General features: G+C 35.8%; 1 protein-coding gene across 2 annotated transcripts in view; it reads right to left on the bottom strand.

The window, feature by feature from the left end:
- The window catches only part of astn1 (astrotactin 1), a 233,134-nt gene that overhangs the window by 50,440 nt on the left and 160,841 nt on the right, over positions 1-21,853 (bottom strand). The window lies entirely within an intron of this gene.

Raw genomic sequence — 21,853 nt, forward strand, 5'->3', positions numbered from 1 at the left:
GTTTCATGATTAAATTCAAATATGATTATCATTATCAACTCAATTTCACATTGCATCACATTCTCAGTTTTCAATATTACTGCACATGGCTACATTTTCATATAAATTTTATATCAAATTTGTGCAAAATATACTTTGTTTTTTTATTATATAAGCAGACTACTTTTTGAAACAATTAGTTATTTAACCCCTTAACTGTCACTCACGTTTTTGAAGATAGACTTAAATGTGCATGATACAAACCTAAATTTTTATAATTCATGACTGAAAACATTGTTACATGATTTTGATGTACCATTTACATGGTAATGCAATGTTTGATTTTAAAATGGGTTTTAAAAGGATGAATTTTGAGCTTTTAAGTTTTCAGTTGATATATAATTTCTGATTATTTCTAAAATGTGATAGAGAAAAAGGCAACAAAGAAGTCTTTTTTTTAAACAAAGGTCAAAACTCCTGTTATAATTTGGATTTTTGAGGGTGCACTCTTTTCATAAATTAATCTATTACTTTTCTTACATCAATTTTAACAAAAAACATTGGTAAAATATATATTTGGGAGTCTTAGACCTTTCCAACGATATATAGTTTGCCAAGATTAGATTAGATTTGATTGTAATATAGTGATCTGTATTCGGGACGTGGTGACAGTTAAGGGGTTTTAAGTATCCGGAAGTTTACAGACAATATTCGAAAGTATTCGGAAATGCAATTGCATTTAACCGTAGCGGCGATCGAGTTTCAGGACAACAAACACAAAGTGCATGTGAAAGTCTGTCAGTGCGTAAGTTTCGTGCATCTAATAGTACTGCATTCCAAATGGCATAAATTAATGCATATCTAAATGTATCTAAAGAAAATCACAGTGGGTCCAAGCACACACTGTCAAACAATGTGCAACTCTAGCGCACTCATGTGCCATTTGCAGGGGGGGAAAAACAAACTAATATTTCAGAATTGATTTTGAGCTTGTTTTTTTTCCCCCGCAAATGGCATGTGTTGAAGAGAGAATCGCGATGCATTTGAGAATATTTTTTTTCTCCCACCCCTACTGTGAATTATAATTTTGTGATGCCTAAATTCACTAATAGCAATTCATATCTCAAATTTTAGTTTGTTTTAATTTTCATTTATTTATGGAAACTAGTATATAATTATATTTTATTATTAAATTATTTAAATCACTGAAAAAATCAAAAACAATACTATATCTCATGCAACATTTGGAAATTGAATTTCTTGCAAAAAAAAAAAAAACTTTTCATACACCATATATTAAAATTACTACTAACCATCACTTATCCACAACCAGACTGAAAACCAGGTTGTTGTGTTTGCTATTTGGTTGGTGTATCCATAAATGAGAGAGTCCTTTACAATGCTGTGAAAATGGTATGTTTCTCCAGTGTGTGGCTTTGTCCCTGGTGTGATTTTAATCTTGCATAAAAAAGCACCGAAAATAACATTTCATGTTTGTTGTGTTCAATAGATTTCAATATTGTGACTGACACTGTGTCAACCTAATGAGCAATTCTCAGATGATATCTTTATAAGACTGAATGTGAGGCACTGCCTTAGTTCTCACAAATCCTGCTGAGTACAATCAACAATTACAGAGAACAAGATGCACCTATAGCATACAAATAATAAAACAAACAGGCGGTAACCCTCTGAGGTATTAACATAGAAAATAATATGCCAGAAGGTGCACATATTCTGTAACAATGCATTTCAAATAAGCTGTTTCACCAGCTCTGATCTTTTCTTTCCTACATTTTTTAAAGATGAAAAGGCAGAGCTGTTATCTCATATGCCAAACACTGACCTTGACACTCAACCCAACAATATGTCTATGTTTTGTGTGTGTGTGTGTGTGTGTGTTAAAATTGATAACATTGATTATAATTTAAGGGGAATCAATGGGCAAAGTACTGATACAGATTTAAATCTTTGACAAGTTCTGCAGGTTTTCTGACTGTGAGTATCAATCCAATTTTTTTTTTATTTTTTATTTTTTTTCAGTGATCTTATTTTAAAGGTTTATTTCTTGTAAGTGCTTGAGTTTTCTAAAATGTCACAAAATGTCATTGGTTAATTTTAGCTTCAGTACTGTGTCTTTAATTAGCCGCTCTTCCACTGTCAGGCCAGTGCTTTAAACGGGCCGGGCAGAGCTAATAGCCTTGGACCTGTAGCACAGAGGCCAAAATTGCACTGTGTTTCCACAGTCTGCACAACTTAAAACGTCACGCAACCCCATCATTTCACCACAAAGAGAAGTATCAGAAAATTAATTAGAAATAAGTCATTGGAACTAGTGCGAACACAAAACGAACATGATAAAAGTGGTCGTTTGTTTGCATGCTTTGTTAAATATTTAAATCCAAAAGCATCACTGTTTTACTAGAATAAGTGATACACTGATCATAATGAAATAAAATATGTTACTAAATAAATACACGATTGTGACAGAGAATAAGAAGCTGACATCTGATTTCTTCAAGTGGTCACATTTACCATGTTTACTATGTTAACGTTAATGTCTAGCGTGCATAGAAATATAAATATTTCTGCCTTTTATGCTGATTTAAGCTCAACATATTTTTAATGCTGGTGTTATAGCTGTTAGCGTTATGAAATGATCCACACCGTTGACGCTCTCCAGACGCAGAGAAACTCCGCCTTTGTTCATAACCACTACTCTAAACTACTTGGGCCCACTTTGGCCCAAGGTTTTTATTGGCCCAAAAAACCCAGGCCGTTGGCCCCAATGAAGCAGAGGTGAGGCACAATCAAGCACCGGAAGTGACAGTGGAAAAGCGACTGACCCTGGCATGCACTAGAAAACCCGCTTTTGGCCCAATACTGGAAATGCGGCTATTGACATGTTTGTCATTCTAGAGGACCACCAAATGGGAAGATTTACCACCAACTTTCAAACCATGGTGTTCTTTACATAGTTTCAGCCTCCAAAGCATGGCCTACCAACTACTGCAAAAAGCTCACACAACTGGAATGAACTTTCTGTCAAGCTCTAATTTGACTGGATGACTTTATACAACCTTCAGGAGTAAAACTACTCAATGTTTTTAGTCAGTCTACTGAAAAGTTTTGTTTACAAGGTACCAGGTTGATAGTAAGAGCCATGAGGCTAATCACAGAATTTGCCAAAATTCACTATAGAGACTAGACTAGAGACATCAAATGTTTGAATGATACTCAGACTTTAATTTGAGGAGCTTATTAGGAAGTCAAATACATACTGCCGTGCAAAGGCAAAATAACGTAAATTATTTTTTTACTTAAAGTTATTGATATTTTTGAGAGATTCAAGGCATCCTTTATCATGTACATAAGTATCTTGAATCAATTTCGTTGCTTTTCAGAGAAAATAATGGGTCGTCTTAACCGTAACTTCAAAAAGCCCCAGAGAAACCAAGGCATAACACTGTATAACACCAGTTATGGCTCTTTCACTTTGTTTGGAACGCTCAAACTGAGTTACGGAATTCTGATTAGCAACCAAATACCGATAATGTGGAACTTACTGCCTTGGTGTGACTTCTCTCGTTTTGCAGACAATGCAAAGGCAGAGTACATTAACTCCAAAATAGGGGTAAAAATCAAGTTTGAATTTTCATTACTAAAACATTTAATCATTAAATTTCCAGTGTCCTACCTATTATTAATTTGGCTGGACAAGTAAAAAACTTTAAAATCATTTTTCTCAGTTTCACACTCTTGCAAGTTAAGGTATTTTGCCTTTGTAGGGAAGCATACTGTAGATATTCACAAACAGAACTGAATATTTTGCTTTGTTTTTGGAGTTATCTGTGAAGTAGACTGCATTTATCATGCTACTTTTGAACAGGCAGAAATTCAGTTTATAAGCACATTTTCTGATATTTTTTTCCCCCATTATTTAAATATTTTTGATGTCTTTTTTGGTGGTAGAATCTATTTTAGATGAATCTACTTAAAAATGGCATGTTTCTATGATAACTCTGCTCTATTATTTGTGTAAACCTCAAAATTTTTATTTACTTATTTACAGCCAAAACTTTCTGTATCTATAACAAAAGAGTTCCTATTCTGAGAACTGAACCAAGATCCTAGGTTTTACCCTATAAACAATTCCATGTAATGGCAATACAGTCATCTTGCAGACATGTCTCCATTGGTTGTTATAGCAATGGTATGCCAAATGTCAGCACAAACCTTCAAGGAGCATACTTGAAGTATGAAGAGCTGGAAATTCATCCTGAGGTGCTCAGCTCATGCGGTGCCTCAGATGGTGTAGCATGTCCTTTATTTTCACGCTGCATACTGTGCAGTGTAGGGTATAGAATTGGTGCAAAAGATATGACTGGCTGTCACATGTAGTTCTCAGCATTTGATGACAGCAGTTCTCTCGCCGAAACATCTTTTTATTGTCGTACTCCTACATGATATGTGCGTGACATTACAAAAGTGTCATGTCCTGAATGAAAAAAAAATAAAAATAAATAAAACCCACAAGATTTCAAATCTGACTGAAACATTGCTGGAAATCTGGAATAGGGTTCCATACACTAAGAAGTTTTTTATTTTGCCTGTTTTAATGTACACTGACATTTTTTTTATAAATAAATAAATTTGTAAATAAAAATGATTCTGGTATTTTTTTGGACTTTACAATGTGACATTAAATTAAATGCATTACTTGATGTTTCATGGTAATTATTTGTGAAATTTACAAGCACTTTCTGAGTGAAAACTGTAAATTATTGAAATGTATTAATTGAAAGTATGAGCAATACAGTTGTGCTGTTCCCATCATTATGATTTCATAATTCCTATTCTATTTACTTTTTTCATAATTCTATTCACTACGCAGTTTCCTGAGTTTTTGTCCATCGAACAAAGACACTAAAAGATCCCGAATAAGGTCAGAAAGTATACAAATCAGATATGCCCTCAGAATTGTGACTATATATGTATATATATATATATATATATATGTATATATATATATATATATATATATATATATATATATATGTATATATATATATATATATATATATATATATATATATATATATATATATATATATATATATATATATATATATATACATATATACATATACATATATATATATATATATATATATACACATAAAATGAATATATATTTGGGGGTGAAATTATAAATTCTAGGTTGCTAAATCAGTGATACTCTCAGCTTGCCCTAGAGAGAAAACAGCATGATTTTCACATTTTGTCACATCTAAGTCACGCTAACAATATTCAGAGCCAAACCCCCTGGCCGTTTGAGACATTACAGGCGGTCCAATGCTTACAGCAACACCTGCTGTTCTCGCTGCTTACACAGCAGAAAACATAGCTACAGCTTGTGGGAAGCGTATAGCAAAATGACTGCCTACTTTACTTAATCATCATCCCGAAGTACTCTGTAGAGTGTAATAATAATACGTAAGATGTTAAATATCACATCACCTGCTGGACTCTTTGACTGCATGTGTTTTCTGTCCCATTCACAGGCTCTGCACTATTGAACACACAGGGTGAATGAAGAGAGTGAGCGGGCATATATACATTATTTAACAGTCCCTTTCCATAGTCCCTATGTTCTAATAATTCCAAAGTATATCCATGAGTGTCCTTACCTCCCTTAGGCCCTTGCTGAACTGACACCACCCGTGTTTTTTTTTTTTTTTTTGTGTGTGTGTGTGTGTGGGTGGGGGGGGGGGGGGGGGGGGTAACGCATTAATTATGCTATGAAGAGTGATGCACACACACACACACACACACACACACACACACACACAATTCACCTAGAGATCAGAGCCAAAATGAAAAAGATTTCACATCTCAAATTAAGCTGCAGTATGTTGTATTTGGAGTGTAGTAACCCAATCAAAATATCAATAGGATGCTTGAATTTCTCTTGAGAATAATTAGAATAATTGTCAACTATGTATGACAACTCAGGTTATGAATTAATCCTCAACACTTCTACTGAAATGTATCAAAACTGTGCAAAAAAATCTAATCCAAAAAGCCATTTAGCTTTATTATAATTGCTGCCTTGCATAGAAGAAATTACTGTTTACAAACAGATCCTCAATGGCAACACGTCCAGGCAAAAAGTGCAGTGTGAGTGGTTGAAACACCACATGTAAAAAATAATTATCTTTTTCTCAAAGACAACTACAATTTCAGCTGTTTTTAATTTCTGAAGCGCAACCGCTTTGGCAAACAAATGGCAAATTGAATCTAAGTGTGATAATATATGTAGACCACTAACAACTATAAATATGTATTCACTATACATTTATAAATCAATATAAAAAAATGTATCAAGCATAAAATAAAACAAAATAAAAAAATGCTTAGCAGATTTAAACTATAGTATATAAAAGGTCTATAAGACAACAGATAGCCCTGTTTAATCCACAATTATTTTATACACTTTTATCTGTAAAACCCCCTTTGAATCACAACCTTACTTTCAGAAAAAGTTTAAGACAACAAAATCACAGCACTAGGATTTTGACAAACTGATCAATCAGCGTAAAAGCCTTCAGACTCACTTTAATGTTTACTTGTGCCCTTCAAAGGAAAGCCCAGCAGACTGACTTTCAGCAAGACACTGCAAAATATCTTTCATTGAACAGAGCTTAGAACAGACAAAGACTGACTGATCATGAGGTCACAAACAATAAAATGTCACAACACTCTGAACAGCACACAGGGAGACAGGAACCATTGCTAGATAGATACATTAGTACCGTTGTGAAGCAACGGGACTAGACTATTTGGATTTTAGCAATGTAGGACTGGCGCAGAGAACATTTAAAATTCAAAACTGCAGCAGAGATGTCAAACATTTCCTCAGTGAATAATGCTGCCTTCTGAATATCAAAGTACATTTTAAATAAAAATTGAAGATAACTAACACTGGAAATAGTTCAATTGTTCTGTGGGGAGATAAACATAGCTAATATCTGAGAATGTAAGAGCTTGAGGTCAATAATAATAATAATAATAAAAATATCTTTATGTTATGGATACAACTATACTGTGCTTTTAAAGGGATAGTATACCCAAATATGATAATTTTTGATTATCATCATGTTGTTCCAAACTCTTGGCTGTTTTTCTTCTGTCAAACCCAAAAGGAGAGACTTAGCAAAATGTTTGGGCTGCTTTCCAAAAGAAAGTCAAAGATGACCAGGAAGAATAGAGCTAATATTTGTTTACGACATTGACAATAATATGACATGATTTTTGAGCACCACATTAGCCTATTAGGATTATTTTTAAAGGATCATGTGACGTTAAATTCTGGCTCCTGAAAATTTTACTTTGCCACCGAAGGAATAAATGACACTTTTTTCATTTATTAAAGGGGTCATGAAATGGAGAATCAAAATATTCGTGATACTGGCACATATGAGAGGTCAAAAACATCCTGCAAGCTTCAGATCCCAAAACTAACTTTATTATTTTCTACCCTTTTTTGAAACACCTGGATCTGAAATCAGGAGAATCTTGACATCACAACTGTCCTCAAAGTGCCCCTTTACATGCTTTAGAATATTTTGTAATATTATACAATAATACCAGTAGACTTGCCATGTAGTAATCATTAAAGTGAAAAAACAAATTTCAATCTCTTTTTTAAGTATGTTTATTTTAATTATTTTTCATTTATTTTGGAAAATAGCTTTATGAATTATTTAGCTTTTTATCATTTTTTAAGCTTGACGACCCCTGGTAACAATCCACTTTTACTGTACAGAAAACAGCTGCATAAACATTCAGCTAAACATCGTTTCTCCTCCAAATATGAAAGTCATACAGTTTTGCAACAACATTAGGGTTAGTAAATAATGAACTATTTTCAGTGAACTATCCCTTTGAGCAAACAAAATACACATCACAGCCTTCAAATATCAGATTTGCATGCATGCAATTTGCATTTTTGCACAACACATAATTAGGTAATCAGCTGAGTCACAGTGACATCAAAGACCCAGCCGGTTTTTCGCAGCTGACTGCTATCTGTCAAAGCAGAGATTGGCAGTGAAAGTGATGTGAGCGCTCTATCACTAGATCTAATGAAATCAGCTGGCACCATGCGCTCTGAAATATGACACCCACTCTTGCCGGGCCATTAACACCAGCTGTGTGTTGGCTGGACTGGAGATGATCAACACTGTGACACATGCACATCCCACACACACACAAATGCTCACAGGTATGCAAATGCAGGAGTTATTGGGACGGAGGCACGTAGTCTGCAGGGAATTATGGACTAGAACAACTGTACTGTAGAATGGGAGGCCGTTTTTCGTTCACATTGTTTTAAATTCCAAGTATAATTTCTTAATAAATTACAGTTCTACTTACAATAATCATGTTCTATTCTGACTCCACTATGCTAACAGAGGCTGCAAAAATGGAATGTAGGGACTGTGTCACCTGAAGCGCAACTTTCCCAACACTAAATGAGGCTGCAGTAACTGCAGTGAACAGAAGAGGGCAATTTAGCTGCATCCAAGCTCCAACATGAAGGTAAGGGAGTTGAGTAACTTTCTTGATCTTTCATTTCTTCCACTTTTCCCCCCTCTTTCTCCTCAGCGACTAGCGCTCACTGCCAATTGCAGTCCTGTTTTTATTGCTCTGTATAATTAGGACATCCTTTAGATGACTTAAGTCAGACAAAAAGATATAAATCCCCTTGTTAATTTGGAAAGAAGAATCTGCGGCGCTCATTATGATTATTAAATTAGCAGAGATCTGCCGGCAGGCTGAACCTTTCTGGCATGATTCTGATCATGAGCTCCAAACATCGGACTGCACTTTTCCTTTAACCACCATTAGCATTCTGTACCTAATCTCAGATTTATCACTGGTTTAAAAGGTCTCCCTTTAAATAATCAGCTATTTAATCATGATAATAATTTACACAAATTGTTTTATACAGTATTTCAAATCTTTTGCACTGTGAAAACACCCTAGATTGTATTAAATCATATTCTGAACTTGAAGGTGTTGGACTGCATCCTGGCATTGTTCCTTCAATTGACCTTTATTGTTGCCATTATACCATACAGCCATGCAAATCAATCACTGGACCAAAGGACTCCCTTGAGCTGGCTGGTGATACCATTTATAGATCCCCTACCATGTGTAACAGTTGGTAATTATGGGCATTTTTTGTCTTCCTCCACACACAAATCAGTCCAGATGTTGGGAAGCATGTGAAAGGTGACCTATCGAGACCATATTACATTTTCCATTTGGATCCAGGTTTCGAGACAGGTTATAAGATTTTGTGATTCGGGTCTCAGAGTCAAGAGGTTTCTGAATAGCAGCACTGCCATAAATTCTAGATCACAATGTAGTTTTTGTTAAAACAAGGTCACAAAGTTGCTGATTGAATTCTAAGAAATTGAGGCTACGGTGACATTTTACAACTATCCTGTGTGGTGTCCTATTCAATTCAGCAAGAGTCATCTCACAACCACAGGTCTTATTTCCCAATCCAGTTCATGTGTTTGGCATATGATGCAATTGTTTTTTGTGACCGTTCTTTATAAATCCGATGAACTCAAATAGTTGTGCTCGTCTCTGCTATTTAAAGCTGCTGATTTGCTAATCATACCAATATTACTTGCCTTTGCAGCTGTATTTGTGATGGTAAATTACATACTTAAAAGTTATTTTTGTCTGCCCTCTTCTTACTACAGTATTTGTACAACACTTCTTTCATGGTGTGAAAGAACTTCAGGAAAACTAAGTTATAGTTTGACTCCTTTCTCAACATAACAGAAATGCAGCTGTACTCAAGAGAATTATGTTATAAAAGTCCATTTCCACTACATCATGCTTTGGTAAATCACAATTATGATATAAATAGTAATATTTATGAGATGAAAAATTAAATGACAAGAAAAGTCAAAATTATGATATAAAAGGTCAAAACTATGACAAAAAGTCATAGTTGAAATAATCACATTCAAATTATGACCAGAAATGTGTCTTGCAGAGAAAGTAAAACAAGTAGACATATTTTCTTCATCATCACCATATAAAAACAATCAAAAATTTCCATAGAGACACAAACTCAAAACTCTGTTTTTTCAAAGTCTTTCATCAATTAGCTGAGTAGCAATGGCTTAAATAAATGATTTGTTTTGTTCAGTCTCTGGCTCTTTAATCTAACCTTTCAATACTGTCTTATTTTCAAATTTTAAGGCATCTTTTTGCCAACAGGAGCAGAGGAATGCCAATGGAAATCCATTTTCACAGTGCAATGGTTGAAGCAGTGAACTATAGCTCAATGACAGCCAGTCACAGCACTGGATTGTGTTGATAAGACACACTTCAAAGTACTAGTGGCCTTGATAAAAAGCCTTGCACACTTTGCTCATCGCTCTTCATTTAGCACAGCAAATCAGACATCCTGACAAACACACACAGGATCACACACACACACACACACACACACACACACACACACACACACACACACACACACACACACACACACACACAAAACCTATTCATGTGCAAAGTCCATAATGTATATCCGTTTTAAATATGTACACAATCAGCAGACCTTTTCTAGATCAGAAACTGCAGTTCTAAATAGTTCATATACTATTAAGAAACTATAAAAAGATTCATGTATTCCTCCTTTGATCTGATATAAAATAATGTTTTTCCATACCACATTGTGGTGGAGATTAATAGCTCAAACTATTTGACATCTAATTACGATAATTGCTGCTAGAATAAATAAATAAAAAATGAATAAATATGTCTTAAATACATTCACACAATTTCTGTATGCACCCAAAGGCAAGTAAAAACCAAACATGACTTGCAGCCAGTTAAAATCTAAAGGAAATCTATTAAAAATAAATGTATATCTAAAATAAATCTAAAAAAAATAAGAAAAATGTAAAATTAAAAATGCTATGTTCTTCTGACGATTTGTGATGTTTGCATTATTAATTTATTATGCAGAGTCATCCTAAGGTTATGGGAGTCTCTTAAAATTAAAATTTCTTTAAAAGTGTGATTTGGAGTGAAGCCCATATACCATTCATGGTCTTACAGTCAAAACAAGACTGGGATTCAAATTCAAGGACAAATCTGTTCTTTGCACGTTTAGAGAAAGATCCAGAAGGCTCTAGATGGCTTTGCTATTCAGTTTAAGGACAATCTAAATGATCTCCAGCTAAAGGTTAGGACCTATAACTAATGCTCCTTCACCAAACCTCAGTCTACTTCTCTCCGCTCTTCAGGAGCACTAACAAGATCAACGGGGAAATAGCGGATGTCCAAAAAAAAAATAAAAAATAAAATAAAATAAAGAAATCCATGACTTGGAATAAAATGACTAAAGTTTTCTTATGGGAATGACCTCTAGGCTTTTAAACTCTTCATTCAGAAACTCTGAGCTTTACTTGTGGTTTAAATCTTATCAAATGTCATATTGTCACTGGTCTTTACAGATGAAAAACAGATTTTCCATCAATGCTTTTCTTAAAAAGGGCCAAAAAGTTGACAAATATCAGACTAAGCTGGAATGAGTGGAGATTTAAGATAGTTGGATTCTTTAAGACTGAAGCTAGTGATGATCTCATGGCTGAGATCAGTCAAGTCATCGGGCAGATTTATATTTAGCTTTAGTATAGCTCTTTGTGCTCTCATTCCCAGATACGAGCAAAATATTAAGATTGACTGTTGACTGACACACAGAAAAATGACTTACAATGTGAGTCCTGAAGCCTCAGGAGCTGAATAACTGAGGAAAAATATGCCTGCTTTGTGGTTCTCTTAAGGGTCCACACTCCACAGCTAGTGACATTTACTGATCTCTCTCCCTCCTTCTCTCATCATTGACCATTTCCTGTCCTTTCTCTATTCTCTCCATAAAAAATGCTTCTTCATAACTTAACTGAAAACGTGAAGCCTAAAAATATTATATTTGAATCTATCCACAAACACAGCTTGGATTTATGGGGTTTTGGGGGCAGCAACTGTCAAGACTCGAACATGCATCACCTGTGCAAGTTCCTGAAGGGTCAACGTGCCAGGAGCATGTACACTAACCTAAAACACAGGACATGACTAGTATGCCTTTTTTTTTTTTTGACACTGAAATATTTTGGTTTATTCATGAAACATGATCCCAAAATAACCATCTCGGCAAGTATTCTCGTAAAACCCAGTTGGTTATGTCTTAAGTGAACGTAAACAGTGGAGAAATAAATCTCATGTGCATCATTATATTGGATCATGCATCTGGTCTTATGAATACCTGCTGTTCCATAGGCGCCGACTGCTGTCAGAAAGTGACATTTGCATCTCATTCAGCCCATCTGCTGTTCCTTCAGATATGTTTTATGTAGTATAGTTTCACAAAGCTATAGTTAGTCTATTCTGTTTTTGCTTCAAATTTCGAAACTAAACAATCGAATTACAATTTAAATATGGTTTGTAATTAAAAAGCAGTGGTTGTCTCTAATTTTAAATAGAAAGCGCAAAGAAAAAGCCTTTGTTTATAGGAAGAGATTTCTTTTTTTTCTCTTTAATTTGGGATATGTTTTAAAAAATATCATTTTAGGTTTACGATTTGACATATTTCAATTTCAAAAAATAAATGTGCAGCATTTTGTTGTGCAGCATCATTCCATCCCTATATGCTACTAGTTTTTGCTGGGGTATTAAAAGTAAAGCGTTCTTTAAATAATGTGTGAATTAAATTATAAAGACCCTGTGACGAGTGGGGCGGGGCCGAGAGCCGTGGGAACAGGGCGAGCCTGGTGGAGTGATTGAGAAATGAGTGACACCTGCTCGACCCACCGGTTTCGAGTCCCACGGAGGAGATGGAAGGATATAAAACAGGAGCGACGACAGTGAAGGACGAGAGAGGACCAGGCCTGGATTTTAGTTTGTGTTTTGGTTTTGTCTGTTTTATGTTTATTTTGATTATTAAATTTTGACTTGACTTGAGTTGTCTGATTGTCTTGATTGTCTGCCTGTTCCCGCCTCCTTCTTCCCGAAGATTATGAAGTTTGTACAGTGTTACAGACCCATTATTTATTTATTTTGCTTATTCAAGAAATGATTCAGTCTGTCACTCAAAATCCTTATTATGATCTAAACCATGAATTGTGTGATCCGTTGCACACCTTTTTTCTTGACTCCAATAAATTTTTGATTATGCTGATCTGTCAGCATTGAAGTTCATCCAATGTCTTTGTGTGTGTGTGTGTGTGTGTGTGTGTGTGTGTGTGTGTGTAATTCGGGCTAGTTAAATTAATTTTAGACTACCAGGAATTTTGAAATTTTGCAAGCCCTGCCGCCTTACAGTTTTGTACGATAACCTCAAAAAAAAAAAAAAAAAAAAAAAAAAAAAAAATTATATATATATATATATATATATATATATTTTTTTTTTAAATGTAATATTCTATCGTCAAATCTGTAACCCCCAATGAAGATATTCAGTGAGTGAAGCCATCTGCTTCCCTTTGATTTTAATTGTTTTACAGCACAGCACCCAGAGCTCATTCATCAAGCTCCTGCAGGCACTGAGCTCCTGCCCTGCAGATGTGCAGCTCCAGGGAGCTCTTCTATGGCAGCTCAGGCCAAGAGAGCAGCTTTACACTCTTTCAATCTTTTAATCAGCTTGCTGACTCTCTCACTCTCTACGTGTACAGTTCTGGCCATAAATGGACAGACCCCTTGAAAAAACTGTAATAAAAATGTTATTTGTTTTATAAAAAATAAAACATTTCTATTAATACATATTCCACATAACTAATCAAAATATCTCGTTCTCGCTGTCTTTCTAAATTTGAAATTTTAATACATTTATATAGTTAGATAATATAATATAATATATAAGTATCTTATACTCACCAAGGATGTTTTTATTTGATCGAAAATACAGAATAATAAATGCCATTTATAATAAATAATGTTAATATATGTAATTTGTTTATCTGATGGCAAAGCTTAATTTCCATCTGCCATTTTTCAGTCTTCAGTGTCACATGATTCTTTAGAAATTTGATCATGCTAATTTGCTAATTATTCATTATTATTGATGCTCAATGAATAGTAATGTCTCTTATTACTAATGGCTATTAATTTATTATTTATTTTGGTGCTTAATATTTTTTGTGTAAACTGTGAAACAAGTTTCTGTAAATTATGTAAATATTTCACAATATTACTTCACAATATGTACAATACACAATACTGAGTGCTAGCAACTTGTATCAAACCATAAAACCTGTTGTATACACACATATATTACATAATGCTAAACATTTGTTTCTCCTCCTTGCACACATCCTGAAACATCCTCAGACAGTGAGTAAGAATCGCTTTCTTACACTGGTTTCCTGATCCTTTTTCTCCCCTCTCTCAGTTTTTCACCCTCAGGCACTAGTGCCCAATGCAGTGGTGGGTCGTCCTTGGCCATTACCCTCCAACCTCACTGTCAGTGTTGGGAACGTTACTTTAAAAAAGTAATTAGTTACAGTTACTCACTACTTGTTCCAAAAAGTAACTGAGTTAGTAACTGAATTACTCTATAATAAAAGTAATTCGTTACCAGGGAAAGTAACTATTTGCGGTACTGTAAAAAAAAAAAAAAAAGTTGCTATATGTCAAAGTATTTTTTATTTTTTTTTAGCAGTTTTCACAAGTCAGTTGAAATAAGTAGAACAGACAGGTGTTCGTACATAGCTTTCGAGATTTATTGCACGTCAACAGACAGCAAGAGTTTTATCCTGAACTCCTTGTAAGAAAAGTGTTTTTGGCCACTAGCTTTGTAGATGCGTGTGTCACACATTACATGCACGTTCTTGCCTTTGACTACAATGAATTTGAAGTAGTGCTTATATCTCTACCTTGAAAATGCCAACTTTTCATCGGATTGCTCCTGACTCGCCATTTCTGCTGCTGCTGCGAATCTCTGTGTAGCTGTTGCGTGTGTGTGACTGTGTGTGTTTGGCGCCACTGGCGCGTGTGTGTAAAACACTGGCTCTGATTGGCTACCATGAAACACATGACTCTGCCTTAGCCAATCATAATCGCTTATCTCGTTATTAACCCACCTGCTCACTCGCTGTGTGAGCCAGGGGAGCGTTCGGATTGCATATTAAATCAATGCATAGTAACGCACCGCATTTAACGTTCAGTAACGTTAACGGCGTTGTAACGACGGGAAAAGTAATTAGTTAGATTACCCCGTTACTGAAAAAATAACGTCGTTACCTAACGCCGTTCTTTTAAACGCCGTTATTCCAAACACTGCTCACTGTCATACAGGGCATGTAATGGGAGAAGGATGAGAGCGAGCGAAAGAGAGAGAACATGTTGGGTTGCAGAGAGGCAAGAAAGAGCATACAGTATGAATCGTGTACACAGTGGTTCCCAACCACATTCTTGGAGGCCCCCCAACACTGCATGTTTGCCATGTCACCGTAATCTCCAGGAACGTAGTTGGGAACCACTTGTGTAGGAGATGGAGGAGGCAGGAACATGGCTGTGGCTGCCCAGTTTTCAGCATAGCTTGTCTGTAAAATCTATATTTCATCTCTTGAATTCGGGATTTTATGATGTTGAGTTGGCCATGCTATCAATAATGTATTGATCATCAAGTCAAATCTTATAAGATTGGTATTGCTGATGCCCCAAAAGCCAATTTTTCAGGTATATCACAGTGAATCTTACAAGAGTATTAGAGAAGACTCAAATAAAGTTTAAATACCTATTCAACAAAAGCTCTGAGGGAATCAATGTGATCTGTAAACTGTTTAAAGCTTTGTAGCCTTGCTCTCTTTCTTATTTAAAGTTTCAAAACTAAAGATGCGTTAAAAACATACAAATTTGTTTCTTAATGAGTCTTTTAATCTGCTCTTGAGCAATGCTGCAGTCCAGACACTGATAATAAAGAAAGAGCCTCAGACATTCTTTCAATGCGAACACTATACAGTATACAGGGAGTGCTTGTAACAGTCGAGTGCACAAGAAGGGCATCTAATTCAAAAAAGTGGAAGTCATAATCTAAAGGACTTATTGTTCATTAAAAATTACATTTAGAACTGGATAGATGTTACAAAATAACAATAATAATTAAAAAAAATAATAGATTTAAACATACTAAAAATAATATAATAAAACAAAATATTAAAAACTCATATAAGTAACTAATTTTATACAAGTTATCACATAATTTATTTATTTTAGCTGAGGCAACATTCCAGTATTGTCATTTCATTCAGCCAGTGTGTGAATATTCATAAGCTGTGTGGTCGGCATTCTCCCCCAAATGTTAAAAAATGATTAGGTGGCAAACTTCAGCTCTGGAAGCTTTGTGCTATTTGGGGCAAGGGTACAAGTATGGTTTACCAGCCAAGTCTCCTGAGAGCTCATTACCCATACCCAAAGAGCAGGACCTTTAGCTGAGTCACAGGGGGTATTTAAACCCTGCCCTGCGTCTGTTCTCCTCCTCACAGCAGTCCACAAGCACCTGCCTAACACTCAGCATCTGCATTCACAGAGTCTGTTTCTGGACTCAAGGGGTCATGATCACAGATTGCTATTAATTTATGGCACCCATGCATTGAATGATATAAAATTTAAATAGGAAGGGTTTCAAAAAACAAAAAAAAGATGCACATGCTGGTTTCAGCATTAGATGCTGTGGTAGTGTCCGTGGCCATGTCAGAGGTTAGCAAAATGAAGAATAACAGAGTTTTTAGGTAGGCAGGAAAACTGATTTAAAGCCATCCGTCAGAAGAGCTAACGTTCTGGTGAAGAGCAAGGTGATGTCCTTGGGAAGAAAGCAACATGGCCGATTCAACCAAGGGAAACCATGGTGTTGGAGTTATTAGACTGAAACAGCTGTGAGAGGAGGGCCATTATTTATCTGACTTTATCTAAGACACCAAAACTACCAGTGTGAAGAAGGATGACTTGACTGCCCGTTTCAACAAAACTATAAGCATTTAAAAAGTTATTAAATTTATATTTGAAAGCTTTGGGCTGCTTGCAAATTGAGAAAAGCCTGAGGTGGTGTAATTTGGTTTTATACAGTGCATTTTCACCCAGCAGTCATTAACATACAATTATTATTATTATTTTACCTTTAACCACTAATATATATTTTTTTATTCTGCTATAAAAGCTGTTACATACATCACAACAAACTTATTTACATAATTCACTGTGGAACACAGAAGAAACTAAAGTACATTCAAAACAATACAGGACCCCATTTTGTTCTGTGAGACATTTTTCTCAAAATATCTTCTTTTGAGATCCTAAAAAAAAAAATTATTGAAACTCATACTGTTTGGGAAACTATCTCTTTAAAAGGACTGTGTCTGAATACAGAAGGCTCCCTCTCATTTTTGTATATACTGCCTCAAAGTTCTGTGATTTGTGTTTTTAAAGTACATTGTGTCCACAAGAACTTTTTAACATACAGATGAGATAACGCAGAGATCTTTGATCTTAAACACTTTACCTGAGTGTGGATGACAGAATGAATTATATTTTGAGGTTAAGTTACACTGAGAGCATTGACCGCACCTATAATTACTGGATGGGATAGAAGACAAAAAGGGAATAGATTAGTTCTAAAGATAAATCAGCTCTTGCAACAAGGTCATGAAGATTAGGAGGGTGCATGAATATAATTCACTGGAGACATTATGATATTGAGTTGAAGACGTGCCAGTGATAAGGGTCAAGTTATTTTACATTTAGCAAAGTTTATTATGTTATGTTATGCTATTATTAAAAAAAAAAAAACACCTACAGTTTGCTGGCTTCCAGTGTGTAAAGTTTGAAAACTTCTTTGAGTTTGTTATGATGGATGTTAAAAATTATTTAATAGAATGTTGGTGTGTTAATGTGTGTCTCGTGAAGGTCAAAATGTTTTGCAAAATAAATGGGATTATCATAAAGTGTGCATTTTCTTTTTTATTATTTGTATTTACAAATCCCACAATGGGTGATCCCTTGAGCAAGACACTTAACCTCAGCTTGCTCCAGTGTAATAATAATGTACCATCCAATGTTGCTATGCATAAATTGTCAGCTAAATGATAAATTAGTGCAACACTAAAGCATAATATTTCCCCCGCTGAAAAGACAAGCATATATTTCAATTTTTTTCTTTCTGTGCTTGTTAGTGTTGAGTTGGTGAGTAAACAAATTTAACCGAGTTAGAACTGATGGTTAAGATATATATATATATATATATATATATATTGATATATAGTATAGTATATAGTATATATAGTAATTTCTGCATATTACAATAAATTTTAATGAACTTCTCTTATGTTTCTCCCAAAATTATTAATAAATAAATAAACAAAGTAATTGATATAATAATTAATACTGCTAATATAAATAAAGAAAGAATATGCACCTAACATTAAAATTTGTAAAAACTTTTCAAAAGGTACATATTTGTACTTTAAGGGTCAATTTTGAAAAGGTACCGCCCCAGTGACAGCTTTTGTACTTTTGTTTATTAATGTAGAAATTACAAAGATAGTATATTTTAAATATGTTTAATTACTATGTACTCTGAATGAAGGCAAGTATGGGTTAGGATATTTAGCATGGGTTTCTGAAAATAAAAAGAAGAAATCTATTCATTGGATATTACAATAAAATGTGTGTCATACAGGTGCGTCTCAGTAAAATAGAATGTTGTGGAAAAGTTATTTTCAGTAATTCAACTCAAATTGTGAAACTCATGTATTAAATTCAATGCACACAGACTGAAGTAGTCTTAGTCCTTGGTTCTTTTAATTGTGATGATTTTGGCTCACATTTAACAAAACCCCACCAATTCACTCTCAACAAATTAGAATACTTCATAAGACCAATAAAAAAAAAAAAAAAAAAAAAAAACATTTTAGTGAATTGTTGGCCTTCTGGAAAGTATGTTCATTTACTGTACATGTACTCAATAATTGGTAGGGGCTCCTTTTGTTTTAATTACTGCCTCAATTTGGCGTGGCATGGAGGTGATCAGTTTGTGGCACTGCTGAGGTGGTATGGAAGCCCAGTTTTCTTTGACAGGGGCCTTCAGCTCATCTGCATTGTTTGGGGTCTTGTTTCTAATTTTCCTCTTGACAATAGCCCATAGATTCTCTATGGGGTTCAGGTCTGGTGAGTTTGCTGGCCAGTCAAGCACACCAACTTTTGTTGCTTTGGCCAGTGTGAGCAGGTGCCAAATCCTGCTGGAAAATAAAATCAGCATCTAAAAAAAGCTGGTCAGCAGAAAGAAGCATGAAGTTCGCCAAAATTTCTTGGTAAAGGGGTGCACTCCAAATCATCACAGACTGTGGAAACTTAACACTGGACTTCAAGCAACTTGGGCTATGAGCTTCTCCACCCTTTATTCCAGACTCTAGAACCTTGGTTTCCAAATGATATAAAAAACTTGCTCTCATCTGAAAAGAGGATTTTGGACCGCTGGGCAACAGTCCAGTTGTTCTTCTCCTTAGCCCAGGTAAGACGCCTCTGATGTTGTCTGCGGTTCAGCAAATTCCTTGACAAGTCTGTGTGTGGTGGCTCTTGATGCCTTGACCCCAGCCTCAGTCCATTTCTTGTGAAGTTCATTCAAATTCTTGAATCGATTGTGCTTGACAATCCTCTAAATGGGTGTGGTTCTCTCGGTTGGTTGTGTATCTTTTTCTTCCACATGTTTTCCTTCCACTCAACTTTCTGTTAACATGCACAGCACTCTGTGAACAGCCAACCTCTTTGGAAATGAATGTTTGTGGCTTCACCCTCTGTCAATGATTGTCTTCTGGACAACTGTCAGATCAGCAGTTCTCCCCAGGATTGTGTAGCCTAGTGAACCAAACTGAGAGACCATTTTGAAGGCTCAGCAAACCTTTCCAGGTGTTTTGAGTTGTTTAGCTGATTGGCATGTCACCATATTCTAATTTGTTGAGGTGGTGAATTGGTGGGTTTTTGTTAAATGTTAGCCAAAATAATCACAATTAAAAGAACCAAGGCCCGGTTCCCCAAAACGTTCTTATCTCTAAGTAGTTCTTAACCTATTCCTTAACCTCTCTCTTAACCTTATGCCACGATTCCCGACACGTTCATATGCTAAGTATATCTTCTGTAAGTCACACTTTCGTAAGGTTGGTCTGGACCATTCGTAAGCTCTCTCTTAGCGTTGTTTGAGCTCAAGACGCTAGTCGCCGCCACTGAGCAGTCTTTAGAAATCAGCGCAGCGCAGTACAAGTCAAACCATGGTATGTTGACAATGTTGTGGCTCAACAATGATTTTGTGTTATGGACATTTTAAGACTCATAATAAATTATGTTCACAATGGATACAGGCCTATTTATTAAGTTGACTTTATGTGGTATCAGAACTAATATTATGGTAATTAGCCTAGGCTTTTTCGTAACGTAATTAAAGCGAATTGGCAATCACTTTTGATAATTAAAATCTGGCAAAAATTTGGCTCTAAATGGCTAAGATCTATCTAGATCTACAGGGCTTGACATTGGCAGGTGGCAGCTTATGACAGTGAGCCTCCTTACAAGATATCTTGAGCGTGGGGCGTTGTTAGCTCTCCTCTCGATTTGAAGAGTCATTTATACTGAGTCCTCCGCTCTTGAAACCTGGTTAGGCAGTAGAGTAGTATGTTAAGTTATGGGCTCTCTGGGATCCTCCTTGGCTACTGACCTTAGTGTGGAGTATTGCTAGCCCACCTCTCATTAAAGATCTCATGTATTTTGCCCTCCATTCTGCAGAGTTTCGTGGGCCAGTTAGCTCTGAGTGTTAGGCTCTCTGTGAGCCTCCTTGGACGCTGCCCTGAATAAGAACGTATAGGCTTCCTCTCCCCGTTGAGACCTCCGCTGTTGAGAGGCTCCAGTCTATGATCGCATTGCTGGTGCAGGGGTGAGGACCTCTATGAATCCTTGACTTAGCTCAGCCAATAAGGCACTCATCCCTTCAGCATGCAGTGTGGGTATATAGTTCCACATAGTGCCCTCTAGGAGACTAGGTGCAAGTTCCCTTTCGAAAAGGAAATGTCTCAGTTTTCACATGTAACCACGGTTCCCTAAGGATATGGAATAACAAACGGCATCCCTTTGCCAATCTTTAGGCATTTCTGCATACATCTCCTTCAGACAAGAAGTGGATGATATATTTCACAGATGCCCATTTATATTCTTGTCTTGGCCACACCAGTTGTGATGTCATAGGCTGCTGCCTGCCAATGTCAAGTTCATTGCCGTGTTTAGACTCATGCTTCAGACACCGGTTATGTCAGAAGCATTTCCCATAGTGCCCTCTAGGGGACAAAGAGTCTTGTTCCCTAATGTCTGGCAACCATGCTTAAATATATTACATGAGACATTATAATTGAATACAGAAGAGTACAGACTAAGCCTTTTTGGATAACCTTGGTGCCTATTTCTCAAAGAAAAGCTTGCTTGGATCACAATGCACTTTCCATGTTCACGGCACTGCTATTTCATGAATGCCCAAGGATGCATTGTTAATAAACTAACCATAAGCAGAGAAACCCAAACCATCCTTGGCTGAATCACTCTATGGACTGTCTAGCCCATCTCTAGTGGTTCTTTATCTGTTAATGTCACAATTTGTTTTCTTTCCAAATAAGTTCCATCCTAACTGACCTTGTTCATACTGTATATATGGGCTCAGCTGAGTGGAGCTGAAGCATAAAAACTAGGTGAGCCTGCCCAGGAGCCTTCCAAGTACAGAGCAGCGCTGGCCTGCATTCAGCTTTAG

Source organism: Carassius carassius, chromosome 12, assembly GCF_963082965.1.
Source record: "Carassius carassius chromosome 12, fCarCar2.1, whole genome shotgun sequence".
NCBI classification, from domain to species: domain Eukaryota; kingdom Metazoa; phylum Chordata; class Actinopteri; order Cypriniformes; family Cyprinidae; genus Carassius; species Carassius carassius.